Below are 14,220 nucleotides of genomic sequence, written 5' to 3' on the forward strand. Positions count from 1 at the left end.
AGAGCAATGCCAGAGAACACTTCTTTTAACCAGCATTCAGAATAAGAAGTCAATATCTGTTCTCTGCAAACGCATATGATAGAAGTGCCATAGAAAGGCTTGTCTGCGCCAGATAAAAGCAGTCTGAGAAGGCAGTGGTAAGCCAAAAAATATCTCTAAGCACTGAGGCTTGCCTGTAGAATTATTTCTTCTGATACAAAAATTAATTCTGCTCCAAACACACTCCTGATTCATGGCAATACAAAAAGCTGTAGTGTTTACAGCTCTTTCTAATCAATGCACTGGTGCTTACTCAGATAAAAGTAACCACATAAGGAAAAGTCCAGAGATGATTTCCTTTGCTAAGTGCATGTGTGGCTGAAACATTTTGCATTATTTCTGTAAGTGGTGTCATCCTATCCTCTGCATTTCTTCACAGGGCAAAACTCCTCTTCAGTACAGAATGCTATGTTGGAGCCATCACATTATCTGTGAGCAGAGAATTACAATTGTTTGCTTTGTTCCTGGATCCAGTCAATGCAAATTAAAACATTTATTTTACAGACTTGTACAGATTAAAGAAAAAAATAAAGAGCCATCTAATATTTATATTCTTGTATTCCTTTTCTGCAAAGCAGGATGCCAGTTGCCTCTAAATCATCAGTTTGAATGCTCAAGTTAACACTGGTGCACATAATGACGTAGCAAAAAAAATATAAATAATAATAAATAAATAAATATATAAAAAGGAGATTATTCTAAATTCTAATATTCTCCGAAACTATCGCTATAACTGGTAAAGCAACTCAAATCCTTTTGGTTTTCTCAAATCCTTTTTATCTTTCATAGCAACCTCCATCAAACAGTCTGAATTCTATACACAGAATTTAGAGCTGCTATTACATGTCAATTCTATTTCAAGCTTGGAACCAGTACAAGACAGGGATGCCTTCTCTCCTCCATCATCCAATTCTTTTGTCACTGACTATCAGAGATAAAGCAGCATAAGAAAGGGAATACAAAAAATATTTTAAGAGATAGTCCAGTCTAGCCTTTTAATACAGCGTTTCCTAAAGATCTGATGTGAGGGATGACAGTTTTGTTGCATGCCAGTGTACTCTGTGCCAGAACACAAACCTAAACATCAGACTTTAATGGAATTTGGTTATCTTACCCAACACTGCCCTGCTACATATGCAATCTCTTAAGTGATACATAAAATGTCTGTATTTCAATGTGCCTTATGGCACTTCTGCAGACATGCTTTAAAGCACAAATTCCAGCTTAAATAGTTATATCAATTCCACTTTTAGTTTCAGTGGAATATTTTTCCATTTCTATCCAAACTTATTTTGAATGTTCCTCTGCACTGTCGGAATAGATGAAAACAGCATGGTGTAGCTTTTACATTTATAATGTTTGGGAAACAAACATTAGGAAGAATGAATATTCCTTATTTATTTACATGCTAAATACTTCACCATACTTGTATAATTATTTATAACTCTGCATATATAACAAAAGAGCTACCTTGAAAAACAAGATGGATACATATTCTCCAAAACCAACTAAAAACCTGGATGGGATATGAGAAAAAAAGACAGCACTGAGGTGAAAATGAAGGGGAAAATAGAAAGCATATTCTGTATTCTAGGTATGCAATGGAAAGAATAAGCAAGAAAATACAATTCAGTCAAAAACTGCAAGTACATCTATATGGATCTTAAATTGTTCTGACCCATTAACTGAAACAGCCTCCTTATGCAAAAAAAAACTATTTATGAGGCTCATGACAAAAAGAAAGGCTAATCAAAAATAGTAAAAAGCTCGCATACCTTTGAAATTTTGTTTCCCAGGGAGCTATTAAGCCTTCATTTCTGTTGCTTTTAAGTTTTGATTGGCATGCTGAAAAAAGATGCAGTTGATCTTTGTCTGAGCAGTGGCCATTCTTCTGGGAGTTCCAGTCATCTACCAATATTGATCTAACTAGATTGCCAAGACACCAGAAATCCCAGACAAATTATCAAATACTTATTTTTGTGCACTTTACAAAATTTACAGGAAGAAAAAGGCCTTGGGCTTTGGGAAATACCTAGATATATGGTACCTCTATGGAGACTAATATATATTGTATTTTACAATACCCCACACGTTAAAACTTTGCTACCACTCCACAAATGGCAACGGCACCCAAGAGGAGGTGTTTTCTCTCTGGTTTGTAGGCTATGAATATGAGAAGCAGGAACACAGACTAAAATTTCACATATATTGAGCATTTATATATTCGAACACAAAACTAACATACTGAGGGTTCACCAGTTATTCTTACATGAAACAGTTAAATCCACTTTCCCTACCTTACTGGAAATGAGAACTTAACTCCCCACTTTGATAAAACTTAGAATGCCATTAAATCACACAGCCTCTCTTGATCTACGATGACTTGCTAAATAACTCAATTGGATCAAAAAGCCAGCTGCATTTTCAGAACATTTTAACTCAATGCCCGTTACAAGTGATATAGTAAAAAATCTTACCTATCCTCACAGAACATGTCTCTGACAATTCCACAGATGCTTCAAAAGTTGCCAATCTATTATTTTAGTACTTGTTTAGTGGCAGCCTTTTCTAGTGAACTCCATGCTTATCCCAAGAAATTACATATAGGTGCTGATCAAACATTGCAAGCAATCCACTACACCTGGTGCCTCAGTATTCAATCCATGCCCAGTCTAGTCTCTTGCAATTAGTTTGATTGATTCAAACAAATATGTGTCTGAAACAACATTTCCTAGAGACTGCAGAGCAGACAGAACTGACTAATGATGCCTTAAGGTCCTTTTAGTTTTTTGATTTTTCTAAGTTTTATAAGTAGTTATATAGCAGAAGTAGATTTAGAAGCAGCAGCATTTCATTCCTTTACCCTTAACACAGAAGCTACATAGATTATCAACTCTCTAACCCCATTCTATGCTCCCCATATCAATTCTACCCCTACAAGATTGCAGTTTGGGTGGGGAGGGAAGAAAGAGAGGGGGAGAAAAAGGGGACGCAAAGGGATTATAAGATTATTTTTTATAGAAAGAGTGAAGCAACAAAAAATATATTCAAATATTTGAAGACAAAAAGCATAAGTAGGTGGTGCCATCTTAACCATGAAATAAAACGATGACCTTTGATGGTAGAAGTTTATTAGTCTTCACAATCACAGCATCCCAAACTTGTTTAAATTTGAGTTGGGAAAGACCTTCTAGGTAAGTCGCTTCCTGATCTCAAGGCAGAATAAATTACTACAGTGTGTTTTCTAATGCTTTATTATGGTATTACTCTAAATTCCCAAGTGACCCAGCTTACAGTGCTTCTCACGCAGCCCAATAGAGATGAATGCTGTAGGAAGTTTCTCAGAGCTTAGCTATATTGAGTCAAATTTTAAGCTGAATTTTACATTCTTCAAGCAATTTCTATCAATCTTTGCCAACACAGGTAATTGCTCACTCCATATACTTTTATATACTGATTGTATTCTCACAATTTTGAACACATTCAAAATCCTTTTCTATTAATATGACAGTCTAAGGAAACTTTGATTTTTTACTTATCTAGGTCTTGATCCATTCAAGTAAAACTCAAATAGACCTTGAGAGTACCAAATATACAACTGCAATTCAAGATGTCAAAGCACTTTTTCAGTTGTTCTCAAGAATCTCAAAGATGGAAATCCATTCAAAGGTTACATGAAAAGAGATTTAACTAACAATAACATAGACTAGAAATACAGGAATATCTATACAGTCCTAAGCTTTATTGAAAGTGTAGAACTAAAAAGGGTTTGAGGTAACACATACGAAATAATAAATAATGGGAAGTATATGTCTTTGTGTCTACTTAGAGAACATGTCCACACTTGAATGACTAAAATATGTCTCAAGACAGTAAAGTACTTAAAGTACAATGTCATACTCCACTTGTAAAGAGATTTGCATCTCTAGGTACCACAAATTGCTCAGTGTCTCTGAGACAATCTTGGGTGGGATTCACCTGAACAAGTACAGTTGCATAAGTCTAAACTAATGGCCCAGTGACCTCTCTGTAGTTTGAGATAATAAATAGGCATTTTTAGAATAGAATTCTTCTCATCCAAACTAGCTCAGATGAATCATGACCTAAAGAATATTAATAACAAAAAGCATAAGACAAAGAATTGATTTACACAGAAAGCCCGCAACAATAAACAAATACTGATTGGCTTTTCCCTCTCACATTTTCCCCCCACTGGAAGGAATGCTCTTCTCCTTGGAAGCTAGAGTCCCTTTCCCCTGCCCTGACAAAGATGTAAGGTGTTACAGAATAACTTCCTAGTCACACCCTCTCAGCTATTGAAAAAAATTAACTCTGTCATGGCCAAAACTAGGACACTTGTGAGGCAAAAAGCAGGCTTTTCAGTATTTTCTTTTAAACCTTTGAAACAGCTTTGAGAGGTTTTTTTGCCTCTTAATATGCAGAACAATTTTTTTGACACAGTCTTTTCTTGGTAGACTTAGCTTGCTCTATTTCTGTAATATAACACTGCAAAGATCTCCTTTTGCATCATACAAGTTACTTGCCCTGAAAAAATAAAAATAACTGGGACAATCTTATGACTTCTACCTGTGTAAATACCACTCCTTACATCTCAGTAATACTGATCTCTGACCTAGCTAGAAGTTACCTCCTCACCCATATCGTGTGTTTATACTTAGAAATTCTGGGATTCTTTGTTACACAGTGAGATTAAAGAAATTTAAATCAAAGGCTCCATTTGCAGCATGTTTTATAATACCAATTGTAATATCTTTTACTATTTACTGCATAAATTACATTAACATTGTCTGTAGCACTTTTGATTTTATTTCTCATTTTATTTATTTCAATTTTTAACATCATCTAAACACATAGTACTACAGATTTTCTTCAGATCCTGAAAGCAAAGCTGTAACAGTGAATTGCTACTTGTTGTTAATCCACCTTCATCCAAGTTCAGTATAGGATCAATTATTTAGAAAATATTATTTTCCCAACTTTTTGTCTCTGAAAAGTATATGGCCAAACTTGAAACATAAAATTTTTAGACTGTCCTTAAAAGCTAGAGCTGTAAAAATGACAGTGTTTCTTGCCTCACTAATGCAAGCATTTTCATTTACATTAGAGATTATTTTAGGGTGAAATTCTCTCTGTCAAAAAAGAGTAGCAGAACACTTCCATATCACTGATAAGAACTTTAGCTTGACCATAAACTCTAAACAGTACAAGTCTGATGAAACCTGGGCATTACTTCTGATTTCAAGAAATACACTTACACAGTCTATAGTCCAGCTATTTTAGACTACCCATTGGCTTTGCTAATGTTCAGCATTTTAGGAATAATGTTTCAGTCCTCCCTTAAAAATACCATAAACAGTCTTTTCTCAAGGAGTCCAGTAACTCAGAGAACAATACCTATCTCTCCCTTTCCTCTTGATAGCACAATGGCTACACAAATAACACTGATCTACAACTCACCCAAGGTGAGCTATCAGAGGTTTTGTTCCACTTTTTAAACAAACACATGCTCCAGCCCTTCAAAGAGTGCCAAAAAATAACTAAGTATGTTTGAACTGTGCAATAATTAAAGAAAAAGAAATGCTAATTATCAATGCAAACAATTATTATTTTCTCTATTGAGACAGCTGTCATGTAATTTGCCCTCACAATTATTAAAACATGACTCATATCAGAAACACACTGCTGAATTAGATCACAAATGTGCACTGCTTGCACTGCTGTATTTATGTCTAAATATTGTCAGTCTCCCAGACATTACTGGTAATCGCCGCACAGAACATGCAGCATTCAAAAGATAAACAAATATAAAGGTCAGAGATCATCCACATTGACAAAATAAGCACAATTACTTCATGTGATCAAACACATACATACTGTGAATAGTGTTTAGCTGCATCATATCTGCATCTCATCTGTGTAGTAATCTGAATTTACCATTAGCATTACTATTAATCACAAACCATGTGTGAAATAACTCCAAAAGAGAGATTTAGCAGCTGGGCTGAGTACGTATTATAAGAAAATCTGGTTTCTGAAATTATAAACTCAAATGTAAATAATTTGTTCACCAGATGCTCAGACTGGCAAAAAAAAAGATTGAAACAGTTCTGTAAAATGTGCTACATACTCTATCGCAGAAACAATATCTACCTGAAGAACTTTCTGTAATTAATTGCATTATATAATTTTGTAAAATATTAAAAAGTCTCACCCTAAAAATACTTCCCAGTCCTGTTAATTTTTGATAGAAAATAACATTTCATAGTAAAATGGTAATTCTGAACATATTACTGCATCTAAAAATGTAGCCAATATACACAGAATATTATTATTATGCACAAAAAAACTCCACACTTTTTTACACAAAAATTCAATGACAACCATTAAATAGTACACACACAGATCTCAGATAGATACAAAATCTCGATGTTTATATTGTACCTCAATTACTTTCCTGTAACTAAACCTAACTTTTTCTGTTAATGATTTAGATGAAGCAGCCTAAATGACCTCAACCAAAATAAAGATTATTACAATCATTACTATATAATACTAACAACCACCTTGAAATACTGGTACAGTATTGATCTATTTTTAAAAATAGAGCACTGCATCCAATATCCAGCAAATTTATACAAAGCAGCATGATATGAATGATGTCTCATTTTGTAAAAGCTTAAACATACCAGATGATGCAGTACGAATGCATGATTTCTCATCATGTCCCTGTGAGATTCTGCATGAAAATGCTGAATTAGTAGTACTTATATATTTCCATATTCTCACTGTTTATACATTTAAAAATATAAATAACATAGGAGTGGAGTTTAGGATAGAAGAAAAGGTTCAGAAAATAATGTCTTTACCCAAGGAGTGGATCACGTTGCACTGAGAGAAATTTAATGGTTCCTCAGGAAGCATAATGAACAGCCTTATCTCAGGAGACCTCTGTTCTCTACACACATCAAGAGTGGTGACAGCACATCCTTACCAGAAACAAATACAAGGAGGAAAGCGTCTGCCTGAGAGCGTTAAACCTACAGCATATTAGATGCCTGCTGTCATCAGAGACAAGTATTACCACGCAGCCTACCAAGCTAGCTCAGATACTGCAGTTCAGATAAAGAGACCTTTCTATTTTTCTCAGCAACACAAATCGAGAACATCTCTGTTTAATTTGGACCTGTTTGCCTTTACTAGCCTGGTAGCCTACTGCCTAATTCTCCATACCACTGTATCACCAAGCCAAGTTCAGTCTTTTCTTGGCAGGCAGTGAGGAGTTGCACAGGCAGTGAAGGCAGTCCCCTGGAGTGGAAGGAACACACGGCTTTATCCTGCCAGATTAGGAGCAGTATTGATTGGTTGCAAGACTATTTTGCGCAGATGTCCTCCAACAGAAAATGAATCTCTAATATTGAATCCTTGAGTACAGAGACAAAAGGGAAAGCTGTGAAATATTTGAGGTTATAGAAGCACTTGAATAAGCTTTCTCCAAAATAAGAGTGGAAAGAAAACCAGCCTAACTCAGTAAGTAAACATTTATGCACACAACATTCCTAGATAATAGGAAGCAGAACACAGACTGTCGGACAAGAATCATCATGAAAATTCATCACCTGGTGATTCAGTGTAACTGAAAATAGCAAAAGGCTGTGTGCACCATAAGAGTTTGAGATAGGGATGGGTAAGCAAGTTTTGTAAGCAATAAAACATATACTCAACTATACTGTAAACAGATATTAACAAAAAGAAAAAAAAGCTGTCCATAACTGTCTCAGTTAGATATCTCTATGAATAACTACTCAGTAAGTTCAAAATGTAGTCTAATATTTACAATCTGGAGGAACTTATTGCTCTAAGATCAGCATTAATTCATTCAAAGTTTATTAGCACTCCATTGCAGTGCTGGGCACCCCCACTACACATCAATACCTTAAACTGGAACAGTTATCTTGTGCTTAACTGTATCTCAACTAATACATAAAGCAAAAAATCACTGAGAGCAATATCAGACTCTCTTGTGATGAGCTATAAAAGCAACTGTTATTCACAGGTATTAAAAAACCCCTCATCTTTAAACCAATTTTAAAACTCTGGTTAAACTTCTAGGGTCTCTATATTATGAATGTACTTGTTTACCTTGAACATACTACTAATTTGTAAGAGCAAAGAAATAAGTCATACCTCCCCTCCCTTATCCCTTTTTCTTCTTACCTCTTTAAAAATAAGTTGAAACAAATAAACAGCCCATTTTCATGACTGCCTCATAAAAATTGGAGTTGCAATAAAGATACCTTATCTGTGCAGTTTACAACAGATGTTAGTAGCGTAACACAGTCAAAACATTGAGACTCATAATTTATAATTTGAAATTGGTTTTATTAAGTATTTATAGTGACATTTCTCTGCATAATATTTTTGAGAAAAAAACATAATAAAAACAATACCAACATTTTATAAGCAAACCACTTCCTGTTCTAGCTCCTATAATCAGGCTAAGAAGCATCTTAGCAGCCACTTGCACTTAGAAGAACACAATTTTCTATCTCCACATGAAATGGTGAAAAAATTAACCACAATGACCATGAGATTCACATTTCATCACCTTGTTTTGTGAGTTCTCTTTCCTTTATATAAAAATTGTTGTTGAGTTGGATAAACCGTTTAACACTCTGTCCTTCATTAGTACAGAATGAAACACAAAATGGAGAAAAGGTAGTCTCCATCCTGTTCACAGCCAGCAACCAGTCATAGTAAAAAAAAGCTATGGTCACAAAAGCAGGTATTAACTGTCAGTTTTAGCAGAGCCAAGAGGCAAGCTGGAAGCTGGAGGCAGGCCATCTAGGACAGGGCAGAAGCACAGGCAGGTTAACTTGTCATGCTGCTGCCCACAGTGCATATGTTCTGTGGGTACAGGATCAGGCAGCGCTGTCAATCTGGTACCTCAGAAGAGCCCTTGGTTCTCTTGCACAAGTTTTTAAAAATAGTTTGCTGTTTTCATGATTTAAAACTTTGCTCATATATTCCATTTATATCATGCACTTTGCCAGACAATTTTCAAGTGCTTTATATTAATTAGCTCTCAAAAGACATATTTAAAGAATAGACAATCATTTCATCCACACTTCTATCCTCTGTGGCACACTGTGGTGACAACATGACAGCTTCCTAAAAAGCAAAATATAATAATGGAAAACCTAATGCTGCTGAGGGTAGATTTTCTTAACCCTGGATTTTCAAAGCCCTGTTCAAGGCCCCAGCTGAGCTCCTGTGGGCTTCTTTGAAGTTCTAGCTTTCCTAATCAACCCAAGGATCTTTTTTCAAAGAGAAACAAAAATCTCAGTTTTATTAAACCCTGTTCAGCACACACCTTTGCCCAACCCTTGGTTTTTTTGATTATTTGGAGGAGGAGGCTGTGTGTTTAAGCTTCTGTACAGTACTTATGTTTTCTTTGTTCCCTGTGAATATTTTGCATTCTCCTACTTTCTAGAAGGGTATTCTATTACTACATCTCAGACTTAACAGTATATTTTCTAGTTTTCTTCATGTAAAATTCAAAATATGAAATTAAGATCGTACACAAAACCAGGATGGAATAATAATACTGCAGGAAACAATTATAAGACTATATTTCAAATGTCTGAAAAACACATAGCTAGACAATACCCTGCAGGTAGACTGTAAGTAATATTGCACTGTTTGTTTGCATTTAAAAGGCTTAATATACCAACAATGATAATTAATTTATAGTTATTTGCTATTAAGATTTTTTTTCTTGTTTATCTGCAATATTATGATAGATTAAATCCACTTTTTCAAATGGCAAACACCATAGACTCTAGCACAAGCACTAGGAAGTACAAGAGAGGAGCAACAGAAAAGGACTTCAGACTTGTCAGAACAGCAAAACAGTGTTTGAAAATATCTAGTATGAGTACTGAGATTGCATAGATGAATTATCAGTACTGAAAGGAGTAACTGATGTTAATAACAAATCTAAATTGGTAAAATAACCAATTAAAATGTCATCTTTAATTAAAATGCCAATTAGAGCAAAGGGTTATTAAGATACATGTCAGTCACTAAAACCGATGCATCCTAATTCTTTTACATGATGTCTTTTCTTCAGCATCCCCCAAAGGTAAGAGCTCTTGCCCAAAATAAAATCAGGTTCTTACTGCCTTATTTTAACACACATGGCACTCAAACTATCCCAAAAGGCAAAAATTAATAGTGCTACAACACAAAAAGAAATTAACCAGCTTTCAAGACAGAGAGATATCCGACACAAAAACACAAAACAAAAATGAAAGACTAAATACGCTAGCCTGAGGGTAGCTTGGTACGGCAGCTGATATGAAATGCAGATCCTCCTTCCCAGCCCCCGCATCTTTTGAAGGAAGTGTTTCTCAGATTTCAAAGCCTGTGTAATGAGGAGCCAATAAAACATTATAATCTGCTGATGACTACTACCACTGATTCACAGGACTTCCTTTCCCTTCGATTAACCCACATCACATAAATCACCATGGTTTACTAGATGATGCATGAGGATGGGGATTACACTACAATTGTCATAATAACACATGCAGAGAAACAGGGCAATAATACCTCCAACAACCCCTGTAATTGGAGTCGAGATATTGTAATGATAGATCTATTAGCATTAGTTCAGTGGAAAAATATCTGGGTTTCAAGCTTAAAAGGGGCAGTTTTCTGGACTGACCAAAAGCTCATAATTCCCTGTTTTCTTCCCTATTTAGCTCAATGGGCTTTGGATCAAGACAGTATTTTTATCTTGGTATCTCAGTATTGCTGCATTCAATCACATCAAGTGACAAAAACACCACGCATATAAAGTAGTGCACCAACTGGATATTATGCTGCCTTCCTCTTCTTTCACCAAACCCAAAATTTAACAAAAAAAGACACAGCCGAGAGAAACTTCATTCACAATCTGAAGACAGGTTTCCAAATCTAGAAAGTAGCAGCTAAATGAACAAATATGCACACATACATAGTTATTTTGTTTCAATGCCGGCTTCTTTGGTTTCATCTCAGTTTAGCCTTCCCTTGCTTTGCCACCAAACTCCCTCACACTGCTTCATTTAATGATCTCATCAGACAAATGCAATTTATTTCCTGAATATGTGAGCCAACTAATCTATTCATGGCCTAATCAAACTTAGCTTCTACGGTTTTACCTTCCCGGGTTAATTTTACCAGCTTCTACTGTACTATACTACAATAATAAAACAAGGGATTAGATGACTCAAACCATCTCTACAGTTTTCTCATGAACCATGAAAACAAATGAACTAACACACTCAGTGCCTATTCATCACCTTTGTTTACAGCTTCTTTCTCTTCTAGACGTTCTTTTCCTTACCATGTTACATTTCTAATACACAATATATGATATTAGCAAACTCACAAATCTCACACTCCTAAGGTGTTGGGGAGTTTTGTTGTTGTTGGTTTTGTGGGTTTCTTTAACTGAACAAATTTCAGAATGCCTATATTTTGTTATACTTCTACTTAAGGAGAACACAACTATATTTCAGACTGCTGTGAACTACTGAGAGAGACTTTACCACCCTCTACATCAAAATCTCCAGATCCATCACTGACAGTGAGGTAACATATTTATTATACCTTCTTCCATATTATCTGTTGACATTCAATCTGCCCTTTGATGATGAAAGATGCAAACTGTAGAGGCAGACCTATAAGGTTTACATTCCACTTAGTTTTACCTCTTGAAACTCAGCCACGGGGACAAAATCTGTGTGACACACTCCTGCACTCCAACCAGGCCATCAAATGTCAGACAAATTTTATAACATAATATTTGCAGGAAAATTAATAAGAAAAGGGAGATCAGAAAGCAGTCTGAAACTTATTACTTAAAGCCTCAGAAAATTACTTTTCTGAAAGGTTCATAAATTGGCTACTGATGGACAATTCACTCTGATAGCTCTTTAACAGTTGGGTGAACAACTGAAAAGAGAACTCAGTTGTTTTATCTTTACCATTGACTTTCTTTAGCAGATGTTTTCTAAGCACCATAATAGTTGGCTTAACTTGTTTCTATATTCACTCAGTAGCACCATGGTACTTCACAATCTGGAGTTACACTGAAAGTTCAAAAAGTGGCTGAAAATATCCCAACCATGTTAACTAGTTCACAATACTGAAAACAGCTCTTTCAACACTGTGGTCAGTTCAAAACAGATGCTCAGAATTCTGGCATCCCTAAATCTTCCAGCCTAGCCCACCATAAGCAGAGGAAAAGGGGTAGGAATCACATTCACGCTCATTGCACTGGCCACAACAGATCCTTACTGAAAATTAAAGCAGTCCAGAGATTCTTTTCATTTACACTCAGCTGTGTGCAATTCAAAGAATTATCAGCTGAGGAATGGGAAAATGCAAGCATAGTCTAGCCAGGAGTTCCATTCCGTGAAAGTTTCTTTCCAAATTGTGTCCTGGCTGGAGATAAGATAGAGCTCTGGGAAGCAGAGCAGAATTGGACTTGCAGTTATGCTACATAAAGCTACACTGTGCTGTGCTACACTATACTGTGCTACATAATGTTCTGCATTTATTACCAGTGTTGCCGTGGGATTTATGGTGCTGAAAAAATCTCCCGGAGCAGTTAATAGGGGTGAGATAAGAAAGGGTTTATTTTGCCAAGGCAAAAGATGTTACAAGAGGCGCGCCCCGGCTGTGCCTGAGATGTTACATTTTATAATACCATCCATCCAATCCCAAATGCGTCCACCCTGTGGCCTTTACTCTGGACTGCCCCGGGTCCACCCCCTGAAAATGGGTCTGGGGTGCATTTCCGGACCACCTACTTCATCATCTTCACCATCATCAGAGCACAAAGGGTACATAGTTACCTAATTCTTGACCGTATTCTGTGGTTTAGGCCCTGATATGCTGTTCTGCCAACAATCTAGGCCTTGCCTTGACAAAAGACTAAACATTTCTGCTGTATTCAGGGGTAGGAGTGATATAGGGAGCATAGAATGGGGTAAGAGGGTTAAGGAATGTATAAACAGGGGTGCTACAGGGAAAGGGATGTAAGGGATGCTGCTGTTGCTTTTAAAATCTACATATAAAACTTACAAGGCTTACAAATATTAGAAAAATAAAAAGCCATTAGGGGCTTAAGGCATCACCAGGTAGAAGTCTTTTGGTACTATGATTCTTTAGGTCATGAATTGTAATGACTAATTTAGGGATAAGTAAACTGAGTATTGCTGACTGAGAATATTTGAGTCATTTTTAATTATGATAATAGGAAGAATGAAACATAAAAAACACTAATCTCTGACTACATACATAAGGTAGCATAACTGTCAATATACTTCCAGTGGATTATTTTGGTGTACTCTGTAGTGAAAATAGACAAGACAAGATGTTTAAGACCGGAACTGTTTAAGTATCTAATAGAATGCTGAAGACTGCAATGGCTAAATAAAACTTCAGTACATCGGAAACTTCACAAGAAAAGAAAGCAAACAAACTGTACCAGCAGAAATAGAAGAACAAGAACAGAGCCATCTAGTAACAAGAGAAAGAAAGAGAGAAAGAGTGAAAGAAAGAGAGAAAGAAAGAAAGAAAGAGAGAAAGAGAGATAAAGAAAGAAAGAGAAAGAAAGAAAGAAATAGAAAGAAAGAAAGAAACAGAAAGAAAGAAAAAGAAAGAAAGAAGAAAGAAATAAAGAAAAAAAGGAAAGAAAGAAAGAAATGCAGGAAACAAATAAGGGAGTTTTATTACAAGCAGGGGTTTCCATGGGTACCTCCTGTCGAGATACCTAGAAGCCATTTTGTTTGAAGAACTGGGGAGCCATTTTGTGGTCGAGGACTGGGGCTGCTTACAGTTACTTACTGTTGCTTACAGTTCCGGTGTTAAGGCCGACCGGAAAGTATGTAAGGCAGTAAGACCAGTCTGGGCTCACTGCCAGGGGACCATGCGGCTGGGGCAGGGAAACAACCTGATAGGTTGGTTAAAACAACCAGTGGACTGCAAGAAGATTATATCGCCTTTTAAGGAAGAAAAGAAGCACGGCTTGGCATGGGAGGAGCGAGGGAGTGGTTATGTAAATCTCACAGAAAGAAAGAAAGGATGAAAGAAAGGAAGAAAGAAAGG

General features: G+C 36.1%; 1 protein-coding gene across 3 annotated transcripts in view; it reads right to left on the minus strand.

Annotated features, from left to right (window-relative positions):
* The window catches only part of NAV3 (neuron navigator 3), a 399,897-nt gene extending 385,946 nt beyond the window's left edge, over positions 1–13,951 (minus strand). For 2 of the 3 annotated variants that reach the window (XM_027655698.1, XM_027655672.1), the window contains exon 1: positions 13,871–13,951. The gene's annotated coding sequence lies outside the window, so the exon portion shown is untranslated. The remainder of the gene's footprint in view (positions 1–13,870) is intronic. The other variant, XM_027655690.1, reaches the window with a different exon arrangement.
* Between the last annotated feature and the right edge of the window lie 269 nt (positions 13,952–14,220).

Source organism: Corapipo altera, unplaced genomic scaffold (assembly GCF_003945725.1).
Source record: "Corapipo altera isolate COAL_440 unplaced genomic scaffold, ASM394572v1 1, whole genome shotgun sequence".
Classification (NCBI taxonomy): Eukaryota; Metazoa; Chordata; class Aves; order Passeriformes; family Pipridae; genus Corapipo; species Corapipo altera.